Source organism: Dipodomys merriami, unplaced genomic scaffold (genome assembly GCF_024711535.1).
Source record: "Dipodomys merriami isolate MVZ:Mamm:240054 unplaced genomic scaffold, mDipMer1.0.p SCAF_10, whole genome shotgun sequence".
Taxonomy (NCBI): Eukaryota; Metazoa; Chordata; class Mammalia; order Rodentia; family Heteromyidae; genus Dipodomys; species Dipodomys merriami.
The window spans coordinates 11,304,968-11,323,592 of NW_027202271.1; the positions used below are offsets into that span (position 1 = coordinate 11,304,968).

Genomic DNA, 18,625 nt, shown 5'->3' on the forward strand with positions numbered 1-18,625 from the left:
CCAATACTAACTATTCCTCTAAGTTCTTCAGTTACACTACTGGATCCCTCAGACCAGTAATCTAGATGAGAAACTTCAGTGTCTTTATATTTTGTGTACAGCAATCTGCATTACATCTGTTACCTTGCTTTATTAATTTCTTTTATGTCTTCTATTTCTGTTCCTACCCTCATTGCCTTGATGCAAGTCAATTTGACTGTCCCAATAGCTTTTGGTTAGTTTCCCGATTCTAGCCAATCTTAACCCTTTACAATCTATATTTACCCAGATTCTAGTATTAGCATTTATTCTAAAACCAGGCTATATCATAACCATCCTTATGTGCATAATATACATTATAACTGTCATTACCATTGGTTCCCAATGCTCCCAGAATGATGTCCATTCATTTTAGTAGAGGAATCAAATTACCAGTAATTCATCATCCCTCAGGAGATTGCTTATTATTGTAGCTCTGGATGTCTTTGTTTTTGCAGCTGATAACCCTTACCAAGTATAACCAGTCACATGAAGAAGAAAGTTAGGAACACAACAACCAGTGGTTCCAGACTGAGCTCTTTAGGGGACTAGCACAAACAATGCTAACCATTGGATGAGACACAGCATTCGAAGGCCAATACAGTGTTTCCACAGCCTCCTTTGCTGACCTATCAGCTCTGGGAAGCCCTCAGCTGGATACATTTGTATTGGATTGAATTGGGAGAATGTACCACAAAGAATCTTGAGCTCTTAAGGCAGATAAAGTCCAAGTCAGCCACAGCCTATCTTAACCTTTTAATGACATACTAGATGGCAAAGGTAGTTACTCCTTGTTGATAAAAAATCATTTTATTTAAAAGGTGAATTTCTAGATGGAAGAAAATGCTCTTTCATGGAGGGGCAAAGGGTGAACTGCAAATGCAGCAATAGTACCCACTGGACACTATGTTGAAAATGAACTGTATAACTTATGAGTGGGGATGGGAGGGAAAAACGGAGAGAGTGAAGGAAGGGGTGATGTTGTCTAACAAGAAATGTACTATATTGGATGCTGGTGGCTCATGCCTGTAATCCTAACTACTCAGGAGGCTGAGATCTGAGGATCATGGTTCAAGCCAGCCCAGGCAGCAAAGTCCATGAAACTGTTATCTCCAATTAACCACTCAAAAACCAGAAGTGGCTCTGTGGTTCAAGTGGCAGAGTGCTATCCTTGAGCAAAAGAGCTCTGGGACAATGCCTAGGCCTTGAGTTCAAGCCCCATGACTGACAAGAAAGAAAGAAAGAAAGAAAGAAAGAAAGAAAGAAAGAAAGAAAGAAAGAAAGAAAGAAAGAAAGAAAGAAAGAAAGAAAGAAAAGAGAAATGTACTCATTACCTGACTTAGGAAGATAACCCCTGTGTACATTACCTTTGTAATATAAGTAAAAAATAAAAATATTAATAACAAAAACCCTCTTTAAGTGTAATATTTATTATAGCTCTTTATACAGTGTTGTTTCCTGGCAGTGGATCTCTAAGGGGCAAAAGGGGGAATGAAGCATTGAATAAACAGAGAACCAAGAAGCAGAACTGTCTGTTTATTTTCTGAGTTGAATTCGCAGACCTGCAATTTGGTGACTCAAATCTGGCTGTTCATACTCAGTCAGCATTCTGTCTTTCTGCACTTGTAGTCATGAACAAACGGGATGAAATATTTTCCAGCCTCTCTCCACTAAGGGTTTCTCAATGTATGGCGATTTTACCCAGGGTGGTTCTCTGATCTATTAGATAAGCAAAAAGGAAATGTAATAAAAATGATTTTAGTTTATCATCTTTCAACGGCTGATGTCAAAGAAGAGGAATGAAATTCATTTCTGCCTATTTAAAGAAGTACACTAGAAATGATTTCCTATTTCATTTTGTAGAGTAATCAGTAGTTTAAAAAGATTAGGTGAGAAAGGTGGTGAAACACCTTTGAAAAATGAACATGTACCTTAACAAAATCGAACATCAAGAAGTTGAAATGTCTTGTCTCGGGTGAGAACCAGATGAACATAGAGAGGGAGAGGGAGAGCGAATATGGTCAGAAAACACTAGGTACATGATTGAAAACAGAACAAGGACACTTGATGAGATTGGTTTGAGAAGGACAGAAGTTGACGGAGTGGGTCATAATCAAGATGCAATGTGTACAAAAAAACAGACATGTCAATATGAAACCCTCTGATACAGTAATTGAATTTAATAGAACATTTCTACTTGGGCACTGGTGGCTCATGCCTGTACACCTAGCTACTCAAGAGGCTGAGATGTGAGGACCAGGGTTCAAAACCAACTAGAGCCTGTAAGACTCTTATCTCCAATTAATACCCCCAAAGCCAGAAGAAGAACTATGACTCAAATGGTAGAGCTGTAACCTTGAGCTAAAAAGAGATTAGATACTGTGCCCAGGACCTGAGTGCAAACCCCAGAACCATAACACACACACACACACACACACACACACACACACACACACACACAAACACAAATACTAATAAAAATTTACTGGTGCCAGGTGCTGGTGGCTTATGCGTGTAATACTAGCCACTCAGGAGGCAGAGATTTAAGAATCATGGTTTGAAGCCAGCCTGGGCATGAAAGGCTGGGAGACTCTTCTCCAATATAAAACTACTCAGAAAAAGCCAGAAGTGGCTCTGTGGCTCAAGTGCTAGCCTTGAGCAAAAGCGGCTCAGGGACAGTGCTCAGCTCTGAGTTCAAGCTCCAGGACTGCCACGTATTTTTTTTTTTAACTAGTATATATATGATATAACCCACTGCTAATTGAGCCCCACTAAAGTAAGGATGAAATAGCCAAATGACAAAGAACTGGATTGTATCAGAGAGGACCCTTCCTTCTTTCCTTCCTTCCTTCCTTCCTCAAATATTGGTTGATTTAATGTCAACTCTGTTAGTCACAGGCACTGTGTCAGAGACTATGCTATCTCAATGTAACAAAGCAGAGTTCTACTCCCAAGAAGCCTTCAACCAGGCAGAGATGGCAGGTATAACCTAAGAGCCTTGTAAATAAATGCAAAATTAAATCTATGAGGTGTTCCACAAACCAGAGTGTAACCAGAAGTGGATGCAGACTAGGAATCTGGTCACGGAAGTGATGACTGGCCCATAGTTATGTAAGAGGTAACTTAGAAGATGCTTCTCTGCATCCTGTGAATTAACTAAAAGTCTCATGACTTTTAAAATATGCACCCTTTGGTCTCAGCTCTTCTCTGCTGTCAATTTTGTAATCATCAAGAAAGACCAGATTCAATGATAACCATCTTGTGTGCAAAACAAACTGTCCCTCAAACAAGCTCTGCCTTCTCATTATTTTTAAAGCAAACAGCCCCAAACTCAAGAGACCACCTTGATCCTGTTCTATTCCATGAATAAAATAATAGTTTCTTCCAGACGCCTCCAGAGGCAAAGACTGAGCTAATGACCAATCAGGCCCTACTTGTAACTTGGGTTGATTCAGCTATGCATACCTTCCTTATGCCTTTCTCCTAATTCACCCTGTTTAACATGAAGCCAATCTCTGTTCCTTTGAAGATGACTGAAGATGAACTGAAGTGCTGTCTTTCCATGGTCATTGTGTAATAAATCTCCTTTTTCTGCCCTTCATCATGTCTATTTATTTGGCATGTGGGGGCAAAAGGCTGGATCTAACTCAGGACTCCTAGACTTTGGGCCTGGGGTCTAAAAACCCAGTTCACTGAAAAAAAAATAACCCCAAATGGAAGATATTTACCATGTGGTTTTCCTGTGTCAAACCTAGATGTGTGCTTTATAGGAATGGTCTCTGTAATGCATGAACTTGAATTACCATATAAGGGAGAAACAGTCCAGCCTGGCACTAGTGACTCACACCTTTAATCCTACTACTCAGGAGGCTGAGGTCTGAAGATCACTGTTCAAAGCCCACCTGGCAGGGAAGTCTGTGAGGCTTGTACCTATAATAAACTACCAAAACAAAAGCCAGAAGGGAAGCTGTGGCTTAAGTGGTAGAATATTAGCTTTGAGCAAAAGAGGGAGAAAGGGGAGGGCAGGGAGGGGGGAGAGAGACAGAGAGAGAGAGAGAGAGAGAGAGAGAGAGAGAGAGAGAGAGAGAGAGAGAGAGAGAGAGAGAGAGAGAGAGAGAGAGAGAGAGAGAGAGAGAGAGAGAGAGAGAGAGAGAGAGAGAGAGAGAGAGAGAGAGAGAGAGAGAGAGAGAGAGAGAGAGAGAGAGAGACTTCTTAAGGAATATCTTCCTGGTAGTAAGAGGAGTGGGGATTGGCACTTCGTTGATTCCAAAGCCCGGGTGTTAAGCATTCATCTATCCTGTCTAGAGTAGAAGTTAACCAGGTGAAAAGATGATGATGGGAGGCAGGAAGAACATATGAAAGAGGAAAGCATGTGAAGAGCTCAGAGGTAGAAGAGAAATAAAAATGCATGAAGAGAAATAGGGAAGGCTTCCAGGGGCCTGAACAGTCATTTCAGACTGTGTCCTGCCCAAGAGGAAGCCACCCTACTCAAGGGTTTCCGGTAGGGGTGGACATGATTGAACCTGAAGTTGGAAAAGCTCACTCCAGCTGTAGAAGGAGGCAAAGGCATATTTTGGAAGAAAATAAAAATCCTTGGTACCATAGGTTATACGAAATAGAAAGGCAGAAGACTTTGACAGCCTGCTGGATGATACCACTGGGTAAGATGGAAAACGGTAAATGATGGTGTGTGTGGGCAAAGCCCATGGGTTTGAACTGGAAAGGCTGAACTTGAGGTATCTTTCAGATGTTCAGGTGATGTTACCTAGCAGGCCTTTGTGTATGCATGCGCGGTGTGTGTGTGTGTGTGTGTGTGTGTGTGTGTGTGTGTGTGTGTGTGTGTGTATGTGTGTGTGTGTGTGTGTGTGTGTGTGTGTGTGTGTGTGTGTGTGTGTGCTGGCCCTAGGACTTGAACTCGGGGCCTGGGCACTATCCCTGAGCACTTTTTTTGGCTCAAAGCTAGTGCTCTACCACTTAAACCATATTGTACTTCAAGCTTTTTGGTAGCTTTTTGGAGATATGAGTCTTTACTGACTTTCCTGCCCTGGCTGGTTTCAAACTGGCTCCTCATACCTCAGCCTCCTGCCTCCTTGGTATTACAGTTGTGAGCTACCTGCACTTGGTCTAGCAAGCAATTTTTGAAATCATAGCTCAGGACCTCTGGAAGAGGTCTAGATGGAAGATAGAAATTTGTGAGTCATCCTAGGAGAGGAGGTAATCGTGCCCAGAGGTGTAGGCCAAGGTCTTGGAAGATAAGTCTTTGTATTTTTGCTACTCTTCCTCTGCTTTCTTCTTTTAAATTTGTCTCTAGGCGGTAATTCTCCTTGCTGAGTTAACCCTTGGAACCGTAAGTTATTTCCCGTCACCTTTCCCACTAATATTCTGTATCTGTTGATTGCCTATTTCTTACTGAACCTTGGCTTTTCTATTCTCAGCCCCACTAAAGTTTCTTGTTCAAAGGCAGCCAGTGACCCCCCTAACTATTAGATTGAAAGGCTCATGTCATCTGTTTACATCTCCATTTCTGCCTTGTGTTGATTTGGCCTCCTTGAAGCCTTTCCTTCCTTCGGATTCCTTGACTTTCTTTCACATTTTTCCTGTCCATGCACACGTGTGTGCACACAGCAACCTCTACTTCTGACTATTTGTTGGTTAATTAGAGGTAAGAGTCTCATGGACTATCTTGACTGGGCTGGTTTTGAACGACAATTCTCAGATCTCCACCTCCCAAGTAGCTAGGATTATTGGCAGGAGCCCCTGGTGCCTGGCAAAACCTTTGAACCGGAACAGAAATGTGAAAAACTTGTTACCTTCCCTATCTTGGTCTCCCATGCTCAGATCCCAGCAATTATTCACTGGCTTGTATCTTAGGAACTAGGGCTGTATCTCCAAGACTCAGTGCCCCCAGAGTGCCTACCGGGAGAGATTTCCCAGTGTTTCAATAGTTTGTAGGCTTGACTTGAAAGAAACAACACCTTGCCTGCTATTATCTTCAATTCTAGATGAAAAAATAAATAATAAAAAATTCAGAGCAGTCAGTCATGCATCACTAGCTCGTGTCTGCAATCCCAGCTATTCAGGAAGTTGAGATCTGAGGATTGAGATTTGAAACCAGCCTAGGCAGGAAAATCTGTGAGATTCTTATCTCCAATTATCCACCACAAAACTGTAAGTGGAGCTGCGGTTCAAGTGGTAGCATGTTAGCCTTGAGCACAAAAGCTCAGGGACAGCACTCAGCCCTGAGTTCAAAGCCCAGGACTGACACAAAGAGAGAGAGAGAGAGAGAGAGAGAGAGAGAGAGAGAGAGAGAGAGAGAGAGAGAGAGAGAGAGAGAGAGAGAGAGAGAGAGAGAGAGAGAGAGAGAGAGAGAGAAAATGCGTCTAGGACCTTGTAGGGCTTTTTATTCCCCTTTTCCTCTAAGACATGATTTCCTCTCTCCTTTTTTTTTTTTTCCAAAATAAACCAAGTGATGACCAAATATTAGAATGAAATAAATAGCTGTGGTGAATGTGTTCTGGATAGATCCTCTAGAGCAGCCACTGAATTATGGGGAAAACATTTATGGTAAAAATAAAACCACAAGGCATGGAAAATAGAGCTAATTCAGTTATCAATAAATCCATTGTTTCTATCTGGGAACTATATTTTTCCATAAAACTCCTTTAAAAGGGCTGAAACTCTTCAGTGTTCTCTCTCTCTCTCTCTCTCTCTCTCTCTCTCTCTCTCTCTCTCTCTCTCTCTCTCTCTCTCTCTCTCCTCTCCCTCTTTCATGTGTATGTGCTGGTACTGGGACTTGAACTCGCTGCCTGAACACTAGCCCTTAGCTTTTTTTTACTCAAGACTGAGGTGTTCCCACTGGAACCAAGCTCCATTTCTGGCCTTTTTTAAGTTTAATTTTTAAAATTACAACGATAAAGGTGATGTACAGAGAGGTTACAGTTGCATAAGTCAGGCAAAGATTACATTTCCTTTTGGACAATGTCACTCCTTCCTTACTCTCTCCCAGTTTTTCCTTCCCATCCCTACCCACAAGATGCATAGTTCATCATTTTCCATATAGTGTCTAGTGAGTCCCTTATCCCTCCATTTCTATGCCTTCCTTTACCCTCCTAAAGACAGATAAATGAACAAACAGAAAAACAACAACAAAACCAAAAACAGATTCCCTCTCCCCCCGCCACTGTCCCCAAACCCTCTTGTTTTAATTTCCTGGAGTTTACTTCTGGCTTTTTGCTGGTTAGTTGGCGATAAGAGTCTCACTACTTTCCTGCCTAGGCTGGCTTTGAACCATGATCCTCAAATCTCAGCCTCTTGAGTAGCTAAGATTACAGACAGGAGCCATTGGCACCCAGTTTGTTTTTGACAGGGAGCCGAACCAGGTGTTGTGCAGGATTGGCCTGTCTTGCTGTGACATGACAAACAGGTGGACAAAGTGTATAGCACTTCAGTGCAGAGCTCACACGAAGATGGAGCCTTGGAGGTTACATTTGAGATCCTTGTATAAGGACCATCAAATCTAAGGAGAAACAATTCATTTCATTTCTTTGTACCCATTTTACAATCATTCCCAGGCCTGGCCTGTTTCACAAAGTTGTTCACCCTGATCAAATCAGAAATGAAGAAGGATGGCTGGGTAGGATGGCTCATGCTTGTAATTTCAACTACTTGAGAGGCAGAGATCAGAAGGATTATAGCTCTAAGCCAACCAGGGAGAAAGAGTAAGATGCCATCTCAACCAATAAACTAGGCCTGGTGGCTTATGCCTGTCATCTCAGCTGTAATGAAAAGCGTAAATCAGAGGATTGCTATCCAGGCTGGGCAGGGCAAAAATACATGACCTTATTTGAAAAATAACTAAAGCAGATGGGCACCAGTGTCTGTAATGTCTGGAATCCTAGCTACTCAGGGGGCAGAGATCTGAGGATCACAGTTTGAAGCCAGGAAAATCAGTGACAATGCTGAGTTCAAGTACCAGTACCAGTACACATGCACACACCCACACACGCACACATACACAAGCAAAAAACATTGAGGATGTGACTCAAGTGGCAGAGTGCCTATCTAAGTTTACATTGAGGCACTGAGGACAAACTACTATGCAAAAAGGAAAGCACTTTGAGAGGCTGAAGGAATTACAGAAATTTATATTTTATTCTATTTTGAAATGGAATACTTTGTTTTTTAGATGGTTGTGGGGCTTGAATGCAGGGCCTGGGTGCTGTCCCTGAATTCATTTGCTCAAGGCGAGCCCTCTACCATTTTGAACCACAGCGCCACTTCTGCTTTTCCAAAGGCTAATTGGAGGTAAGAGTCTCATGGACTTTTGTTTCCCGTCCTGACTTTCAACTGTGATCTTCAGATCTTAGCCTCCTGAGTAGCTACGATTTGAGTTGTGAGTCACTGGCACCTGGCTTGGCTTCTTTCCCTCCCCCAGCTCCTGGTGCTGATATGGGGGCTTGAACTCAAGGCTAACAGTCCACCACCTGAGCCCCAGTTCCATGGACTGGCTTTCTGGTGGTTAATTGGAGATAAGAGTCTTACGGACTTTCCTGTTTCAACCTGATCCTCAGATCTCAGCTCCTGAGTAGTTAGGATTATAGGCATGAGCCACCAGGATCCAGCAATGTTAAGTTCTTAGAACACATCAGGAATGGTTTGGTTTTCCCAGTGATTTCACATAAGAGAAGTTTTTTATAGTTTCATAATTGTTTGTGAGATTCTGTTCTTAGTATTTTATTGTTGTTATTAGTTTTTGTGGTGGTACTGGGGTTTGAATTCAAGGCCCTAATCTGGTGGGCAAGCCCACCACCATCACCCATCTGTGTGTTAGTTTACTTTTCAGATAGGGTCTTGTGATTTGTGCCTGGGTTGGTCTCTCAAGTAGCTGGGACTACAGGTATGCACCACCACCCATGGCTATGCCTTATACTTTTTTTTTTTTTTCGTCCGGTCGTGGGGCCTGAACTCTGGGCCTGGGCGCTGTCCCTCAGCTCTTCAGCTCAAGGCTAGAGCTCTACCACTTGAGCCACAGCGCCACTTCTGGGTTTTTTCTTTTTGCTTATGTGGTGCTGAGGAATCAAACCCAGGGCCTCATGCATGCAAGGCAAGCGCTCTACCACTGAGCCACCTTCCCAGCCCCTATGCCTTATACTTTTAAGGAATGTACAATGATAATGTACAATTATAAAAGAAAATGCTTTCAAGTAATTTTATTTTTATAGCAATTTAGGGGATGATTGTTAGATGTACCAGTATGGAAGTTATCCAATGAGATGGAAAAAGTGACTTGGTCAAGTTTTCTAAAAATTAAATTGGGACTCAATAAAGATTGGGTTTGCTATCTCCTTGGAACATTTTAGTGCAATATGAGAAATGGTACTTGAGTGTTTTTACAAATGAGTGACTGTTGCCATGGAGATGATTCTTTTCCCAGGTCCTCTTGTTTGTCTGTCTATAAGCCCGAGCTCAGCTCTGTCCCAGAGTACCCTTTACATGTGGGCATGCATGTCAGATGTGCCAGGTCACAGTGAATCGAGTTTTCCACCTCATCAGCAATGCCTCATTGGCGGATGAAGACCTCTCTGATTGTCAATAGTAGTGGCAGTAATACTAACACTATTAATAATAGTAAATGGCTGGTTTTTGTTCAACACTTGTTTCCAGGTTCTACATGCTTTGCTAGTATTAAGTGATTTGGTATGCCTAGCAAGTTGGTTACTATCCCATTTTACTCATGAGCATACTGAGGCCCTGAAACAATGTGCTTCAGGTAGCAGGTAGATGGCCAGTAAGTAATCTTTCCTTGTTTATTTTTTCTTATTAAAAATGTTTACAGGGCCAGGAAGGTGGCGCAGTGGTAAAGCGCTTGCCTTGCATGCATGAGGCCCTGGGTTCGATTCCTCAGCACCATATAAGCAAAAAGAAAAAAGCCGGAAGTGGCTCTGTGGCTCAAGTGGTAGAGTACTAGCCTTGAGCTGAAGAGCTGAGGGACAGCGCCCAGGCCCAGAGTTAAGGCCCCATGACCGGACCCAAAAAAAAAAAAATGTTTACAATGATAATTTTCCCCAAATGCCCCCTAGTTGTTCTGTTCTTTGTCTCGGGGCAAAGATCCTCCCCAGATTTGAACCTCAGTTTCTCCAATTCAAAACAAATTGACCCGAATCAATCGATCTTGAATTCTCACTCTAGTTTCTCATGTTTAGCAACCTACCAGGTCTTCCCACCTTATTTTATTGTGTGTGTGTGTGTGTGTGTGTGTGTGTGTGTGTGTGTGTGTGTGTGTGTGTGTGTGTGTGTGTGTGTGTGTGTGTGTGTGTGTGTGTGTGTGTGTGTGTGTGTGCCAGTACTGGGACTTGAACTCAGAGTATGTTCTGTTCGTCTGCTACTCTACGACTTGAACCATAGTGCCACTTCTGGTTTTTTGGTGGTTGATTGAAAATAAGAGTCTTGTGGACTTTGCTGCCTGGGATGGCTTTGAGCTTGGATCCTCAGATCTCAGTCTTCTGAGTAGCTACGATGGTAGGCTGGAGCCATAGGTGTCCAGCTATTAGGTCCCTTTTTCTGTTCCATGGGTCTAGCTGTTCTTTAACACTCTGTTCTACCCCTTCCTGCCACACCTTACTCCAGGAGTAAACAAATTTTTTTTTATTATACTCTGTCATCACTTTTATATGTAAACATAAGATGTGCTAACTCTCCCAAATATTTTAAGTTACTTAGGGGGAAAAAACAGAGACAGGGAATAACTATTCCTGCCTTCTTCTCTCCTCCCTCCCACTTTTAAAAATATTTGCTGTTACAAACCCTTCTGTCAAAGGCAAATACAAATTCCTACTCTCCTTTAACCAGATGAAAGCAGCTTAGAATGAACACGAGGGCAAACTTTGAATGTTGCAAAGGGGAGGGGCGGTCCACAGGGCCTGATTTCAGCACCTGCACAAGAGGCCAGCCTTCCCGTCCAGCTGACGTCATTGAAGTGTTCTGGGTGTGTGGTTTCTATTTGAATTTCAAGCCACTTTCAACATCAGTGATAGCAAGGCCATCTTTCTTACCAATCCAACCCCATCTACCATGCCAGAGGCCTAGCATGCTTTGGAACAATACAGAACAGTCTCACCATAGACCATCACTTCCTAGACTCAAACTCAAGGAGAGTGGCCCAAAACAAAGATGTTAAAATTTATATCTTTGTGTGTGTGTGTGTGTGTGTGTGTGTGCGCGCGCGTGCGCGCACATCCTGGACTTGAACTCAAGGCCTAGGTACTATCCCTGAACTTTTTTGCACAAGGATAGTATTCTGTCACTCAAGCCACAGCTTGTCTGGTTCTGTTTGTGTGTGTGTGTGATTAATTGAGATAAAAGTCTCACAGACTTTCCTGCCCAGGCTGGCTTTGAACTGTGATCCTTAGAACTCAGCCTCCTGAGTAGCTAGGATTATAGGCATGAACCGTCAGCACCTGGCTGAAATTTGTATCTTTATATTTGAAAAGCCTTTTAGGAAAGGCGTTTATTTATGAAGCTGAGATATAAACCCAAGTGTTAGAATGAAGGAAAAAAATCTATCTCTATGGAGTGGATCATACTGAAAAAAACTGCTGTAATTGTTTCTATCCACGTTTGACATCTCAGCCAGAAGGGGTTAAATTCTCTCTTGAGGAGGTATACTTTCCACCTTATGAATTAAGTTCTAAAGTATGTCCATTTCATCATTTTCCTCACACACCTAGCGCGCTCTCTCTGTCTGTCTGTCTCTCTCTGGCTTTGTTTCCACTTGCCTGCAAGATAGAACTCTCCATATTTTACTTCTGACTCTGAATAACTATAATCTCTCATGATGAGCCAGTATTGGCACAGGAGAAGGTAGGCAATGTGGGGAAACTTTTGTTTTGCTACTCAAGCCATGCCTGTCTGTTTTCTAATGTGACTTTTATCTTTGACTTGAGAACACTGATCGCACAACTTCTTTCTTTTATTAATTGTTCTATCTTGAGTTTTTTTTTTTTTTTGGCTCAAGGCTGGCACTCAATAAATTGAGCCACTGCTTCACTTTCAGCTTTTATTTTGATTTTCTAGTAGTTAATTGGAGATAAGAGTCTCTCAGATTTATCTGACTGGGCTGGCTTTGAACTGGGATCCTCAAATCTCAGCCTCCTGAGTTGCTAGGGTTATAGGCATGAGCCACAAGTATGCTTCTCCCCTATATTCATAGAGGGTGACTCAGAACTGGATTCTGCAGATATGAAGGTATGAGTGCCTCTGTGTGTGTGTATGTGTTGTGTGTGTTTTGTGTGTGGGGGGGGGGGGGAGAGAGAGAGAGAGAAAGAGAGAGAGAGAGAGAGTGCAACCTTGGTCTCTCTCCTTTCTGTTAGTGAAAGAAAAACCTGCCAAGTGAGGGTCATGATGACCTTAACCTGGTTCTCTTTTAATCAGTAACCCAGACACAAAGGTAATTATTTCCTGTAAAGAACCCCTTGAAGTTCTGCTCCACTGTATGTACAGTTAGTGGGAAACCCTGCAATAGGTCCTGCTTTCTATCAAGGAGGTAACACGAATGTCAACAAAGTGTCCTTCTAAGTCAATATTTGCTAGGAAAGGCACAGGGTGTTCTTGGGATTATTGTGGAACAGCTTCACAAACCAACAGACACATTGAATTTGTTACATATTTCTACATGAGAACTATGAAGCATAACTGGATTAAAAAACCCCAAACAAACAGATTGACATGTTAACCAAAATCCAATTCACACACGCTCTGATAGGCAAAACAGTTTTGTACTTACTCAGATCATGGCTGGAGTTTTCTGCCCAGTCTCTGGGGTGGGGGGAAAAAAAACCCAAAACAACAGCAGTTTTAAATATTTCATTGGAAGATAAAAGTGCTTCTTTATTGGATTCCCTGCAGATGGAACTGAAAAGATGAATAATGTATATGTCTTCTGCCAATTAAAAAAAAAGGAAAGTCCTGTGCTTTGTACAGTGGTGACTGAGAGGGCTCAGTTGATACTTGAAGGCCAAGAAGGCAGAAAGGGGAAGGATAAATGGGTGGAAAATTCCACAACTCAGAACCCTTAAGTCTCTCTCAAGGACAAGATTGTTACTTGAGAAGGCTCTGTTGAATTTTTGGCATTCTTGCATTATCTCACTGTGACAATGGAATGTAAGCTATGGTTTTTCAGCCAATATTACTGTTCCCCTAAGGAGACGCAATTGTGTTTGCACAAACTTTTTAGAAACACCAATTTCCCTTTCTTTATTGGATGGCGTGGGTTTTGAACTCTGGTCCTCAGATTTGCTAGGCAGGTGCTATACCATTTAAGCCAGGCCAACAGAATTTTTCTTTTGCTTTTATTTTTCAGGTAGATCCTCACTTTACATTTGTTTTCTCAAGTTGACTTCAGACTGTGATTCTCCTATGACTTGCTACTCACACAACACCACCGTGACCACCTGGTTTATTTTTTATTTATTTCTTTTTATTGTCATTTTTTATTGTGAAAATACTGTACAGAGGGGCAAGATAATGAGTACATTTCTTATCAAGCATTGTAGCCTCCTCCTTTGTTTCCCTTTCCCATCCCTTCCCATACCACATGGTTTATTGAGATTAACATGGAGTCTTTGCCAGGGCTAGCCTTGTACCATAATTCTTCTGATCTCCCCCAAAAACTGGGATTAAGAGCATGCACTACCACACCCAGCCTGATTTCTCTCTATTTAAGTGCAGAGTCAAGGTTTCAAGTGTTTTAGGCTCTCATGATTTCCTGTTGTAGAAAGAGCAGTCTAATGGCTGGGGAAGCTCAAGGGAATCCTCAGACTCTTAATCATTAATCTAGGGAGAGATTCACTCCACTGAAAAGGCTTTCATGAGAATTTGGGTGACTTGTAAGCCCCAATGCAAATTCTATGCAATATTGCTGACAGTTTTTGTTTTTGTTTTTGTTTTTTGTTATAGAAGGTCTACCAGCAGGTGGAGTAAGGGACGCTGGACAAGTGTTGGGTGCTGGTGACAGAGTTCTTTTGGTCCTTCACTGGGCAGAACAAATATCAAGTTTAAGTAGGGTGCCACCATGGGTATGAGATCTGAGAATTTGTACTTCCCAGCACAATTTGATAATTTTCTGATTGTGTGTGCACGTGTACCATTACCAAGGCTTGAACTCAGGGCCTGGGCACTGTCCCTTAGCAGTTTTGCTGGCTTTCTACCACTTTAACTATAGCTCTACTTCCAGTTTTTTGGTGGTGAATTGGAGATAACAACCTCATAGACTTTCCTGCCTGGGCTGGCTTTAAACTGTGAGCTTCAGATCTCAGCCTCCTGAGTAGCTAGGATTATAAATTTGACCGCCTGGAGAGTTATTTTTGAACAATACTCGAATTACCAAGCCTAATAGAAGCAAATCTCTTCTTATTTGCATATTTGTTAAAAAGAAATTGAGGGAATTTCTTTTGGGGGAGATTGAAGGCTCTATTTACAATAAAATATTTAAAAAATATTTAGACGTATTTAGATGTTCATCTATCTGGAATTCAAATTTATCTTCTTATGTTTGCATCAGTTCCTAAAGGTATGTAAAGTTATGCTTACACCCTGGCTGTTAGTCATCTCTTTTTAAACTTTTTGGTGGAATTTCTATTCTCTTCAGAGGTGTGCTGTTTCGCATTTCCATGGAATACACAGGGGTTCCAGTTCTTCCACATCCGTACCAGAACTTGCTGTCATGTGCTGCTGCTCTTCTCCCAGTGTCTAGGTGATGCCACACCCATGGGACATCCTCTCATGGCAAGATGGAAGGGGGAATTCCAACAGAGAAATTGGAGTGAGAGATGCAAACTGTTCTCTTCTCTTCCACAGGTGGAGCTATGGGGTCTTTTTCTGGTTGTAGGATGCTGGACTTGAGGCCAGGTCTGTGGCAACAGGGTATTTCAACTCTCTCAACAGCTCTGATCTGTCTAATTTTGTGTCCTCCCGAGAGGGCTGGAGATGTTCAATTCATTTCTGATTTCTCATAAAGACGACCTTTCTATGAATTGTTGCTTAACCATTTGGTGTTTGTTAAGTTGAAGGCCAGTCAAGGTGCTCATTCTTCCTCCTCCTCTTCTTCCTCTTCTTCCTCCTCTTCCTCCTTCTCTTTCTCCTCCTCCCCTTCTTCCTTCTCCTGTTCTGCATCCTCTTCTTCCCTCCCCCCCCTCCTCTTCTTCCTCCTTCTTTCTTTTTCTTCTTCGTGACAGAATCTTGCTTTGCAGCCCTGTAGTCCTGGCTACCCATAAGCTCATATTCTTCCTTCATCAGCCTCTGAGATTTCAGGTGGGTACTACCACACCTGGCTGACTTACCTTTCTTCCGATGTCCTTCTGTGTTAATCATCAGGAACTTAACAAGAAGGAACTCATGGTCTGTCTCTTAAAGCTGTATAGGGTCTACCAGGGGATTTGGCCTACATTCCAAAGCTGGCCTGGGCAAAGATGCAAGATTCTATCTGAAAAATAACTTAAAACAAAAAAATAGCTGCAAGCATGACTCCGCTGATAGAATGCCTGTTGAGCAAGTTGAAGTCTTGAGCTCTAACCCCAGTGTTGCCAAACTAAGTAAGTAAATAATGCTACAGGAGCTTCTTAGGTAAAAGGTATTGGGAAGTTCTGATACTTACAATCAGTGGGGAGACACACTCACATAAAGCACTCAGCGGAAAGCTCTTCTTCATGATGCCATTTCTGATGATGTGAAGGAAGAGAAGAAATTTCTTTTTCCCTTACGGAGTACTGTGTGTGGTCAAAAGAGATACTAAAAGTAAAAAGAGCCAGGTACACATACCTCACACCCATAATGCTAGCTACTCAGAAAGCTGATATCTGAGGATAGAGATTCAAAGCCAGCCTAGATAGGATGGCTGTGAGATTCTTATCTCCAATAAAGCACCAAGAAAACCAAAGTGGAGCTGTGGCTCAAGTGGTAGAACCCCAGCTTTGAATGACAAAGCCAAGGGACAATGCCTGGGCCTTGGGTCCCAGCCCCTAGTACTGGCACACACACACACACACACACACACACACACACACACACACACACACACACACACACACACATGCATGATTTAAAGAAATCTTTAGCATCTACATAACTAGGCACTTGATTTTGTGTAGACATCCTTCTTCTATTTATAACAGCTGGAGCTGCACAGTGCATAGCTGATCAAGTGGTCCATGTTAGGATGGTGTCTGGAGCTCACTCACTGAGTCAGAGTCATTCGTAAGAACCTGACAAATTGCAACTTTAAAAAAAAGTGCTGATCCCATGACTTGAATTCAAGGCCTTATGCTCATTTGGTTTCCTTGCTCATGGCTGATATGCTACCACTTGCGCCATGTCTCCAGTCTGGCTTTAGCTGCCTATTTTTGAGATGGAGTCTTGTGGACTTCTCTGTCTGGGCTGGTTTTGTTTGTTTGTTTGTTTTTTCCCCCAGATCTTCTGTTCTCAGCTTCCTGAGTAGCTAGGAATATAGGTGTCAGCCACCAATGCCCCATACAAATGGCAACTTTTCTGGTAGCCTTCATGGATCACAATGAGATCCTTTGACAGAATGAAAAAGAACCTCAATGATTATTTCTTGGGATAGAGTCAGAACACAGATTGGAAGCATGGTCCTGAAGCTCAGAATTTCTTTAATATGACATGTTTTGAAGTTCTCTGGTACTTGAGAACTAGACATGAGGAAAAGACCTCTGGAATTCTGTCAACCTCAATTTTTGTTTGATGTCTTTTCTTGTAATAACTGACTGTAGAAGTTATCAATTAAGAATTACAGACTGGAGAAAAAAACCCAACATTAATAGCTATATCAGTTAGGATTTCTCTGGATGCAAGCAATAGAATATCTTACTTAATCTACATTATGTAAAGTAAAAAATTGGATTTGATGCCTGATATATATGTATGCATACATATATTTATATATAATATATTTTGTGTAAAGTAAAAAATTGGGTTTTATGCCATGTGCTGGTCCTAAGGCTTGAATTCTGGGCCTGGGCAGTGTCCCTTAGTGGTAGAGCTGAGGTTCTACCACTTGAGTCACAGCTCCATTTCCAGCTTTATTTGTAGCTAACTGGTGATAACAGTCTCTTGGGCTTTCCTGTCCCAGCTAGCTGTGAAACATGATTCTCACCTCTCAGCTTCCTGAGTAGTTTAGGATTAGAGGCACCTAGCTATGCCTGATTTTAAGTAGGGCTAGATGTGACCTGTTACCTAAAAGAATTACTGTCATCAACTTTTGTTTCTCTTTCCTCTGGGTTGATTCAATTTCCAGGTAGAAAGATTTTTTTTTTAATGGTTACATGATCTTACAAACTGTACAATTTTCTGAGTTGAAATGTTGAAAAAAAAATTCAGTTGTCCTGTGACATCTGGACTAAAGTCTCACTGGTTTTGATCAAGTCATTTCATCATCATAAAGTTATGAAGAGAACTAAGAAATACTGATTAGATTAGACTTAATTTCTGCTCTACTCTGAGTTCAAAGTGCAGGGGCTGGCTTTGGAGGAAGTGGGCACTTCTCCCGCTGGAAATCTAGATTCAGTTATCGGGAGAAAGAGAAATGAATGCCACGTGGCAAAACCAAAAGCAATGATGAAACAAACAAACAAAATTAACAGAAGAATAGATGGTATAGGATTTGTTTCCCCTTTGCATTCATGGGGGATATTATTAACCAGCTGTGGTGCTTTTTTGTCATGTACTTGAACAGCAATATAGGTACAGAGAGCTGGCCAGTGTCTAAGAGGCTACCAGGATTGGTCAGCCAGATGAACTTTATTTTTGGTCTGTCATGGGGCTTGAACTCAGGGCCTGGGCACTGTCCCTAAGATCTTTTGCTTCAAGGTTAGCATGCTACCACAGTGCTACTTCCTGTTTTCTGGTGATTGATTGGTGATAAGAGTCTCAAAGACTTTCCTGTCAGGCTGGCTTTGAAATGTGATCCTCAGCTCTCAGCCCCCTAAGTAGCCAGGATTACAGGCAAGAGCCACCAGTGCCTGGCCAAGAAGAACATTTTATACCTTCCCTGACCTTGAAGCTGGAAATCCTTAAATACAGGCATGCTTTTCTTCATCAGTAAATCAACGCAAAAGCAGATGACAAGAATTTTCCAGTGAGGCCCAAAGCTGGTGAACGTCTTGAGTGACTGGCCTTTTTGTATAAGTGTGTTAGTTTATTTAGAAGAAGTATTTTGTTTATAGGTTTTGAGAAACCCGCTGGAGTTGTGGAACAGTAGGAACTTTGTTCTCTTCAGGGTGACCATTCAAAGTCTTGGGAAACTTTCGATGATTTTAGGGGGCACAATGTGGCCGAAATGACTTTTCACTTTCTTACAAGAAAAACGCAAAGCATAAACAAATGAAACCAGACTTTAGGCACATTGGCTTTCTGCAGGGGCTCATGGGTGACGAATTCAGGAATTCTGAGTCTAAGTCCAATGCTTCCTGCACAGGCTCCCAAGACAAGCCCAGAATAACACATCTGCCACTACAGGGGACCCAGCCTTGTCTTCTGATGCCACCCCAATACTTCTAGCACTAGCTCACTTAGGCCAGAAATTCCAGGACTAAATACT

At 42.1% G+C, this 18,625-nt stretch overlaps 1 long non-coding RNA gene across 1 annotated transcript in view; it reads right to left on the reverse strand.

Annotated features, from left to right (window-relative positions):
- LOC138836352 (uncharacterized) overlaps positions 1 to 13,004 on the reverse strand; it is a 55,497-nt gene extending 42,493 nt beyond the window's left edge. Inside the window, exon 1 of the long non-coding RNA XR_011374943.1 lies at positions 12,800 to 13,004. This is a non-coding gene — a long non-coding RNA (uncharacterized lncRNA). The remainder of the gene's footprint in view (positions 1 to 12,799) is intronic.
- Positions 13,005 to 18,625: the final 5,621 nt, after the last annotated feature.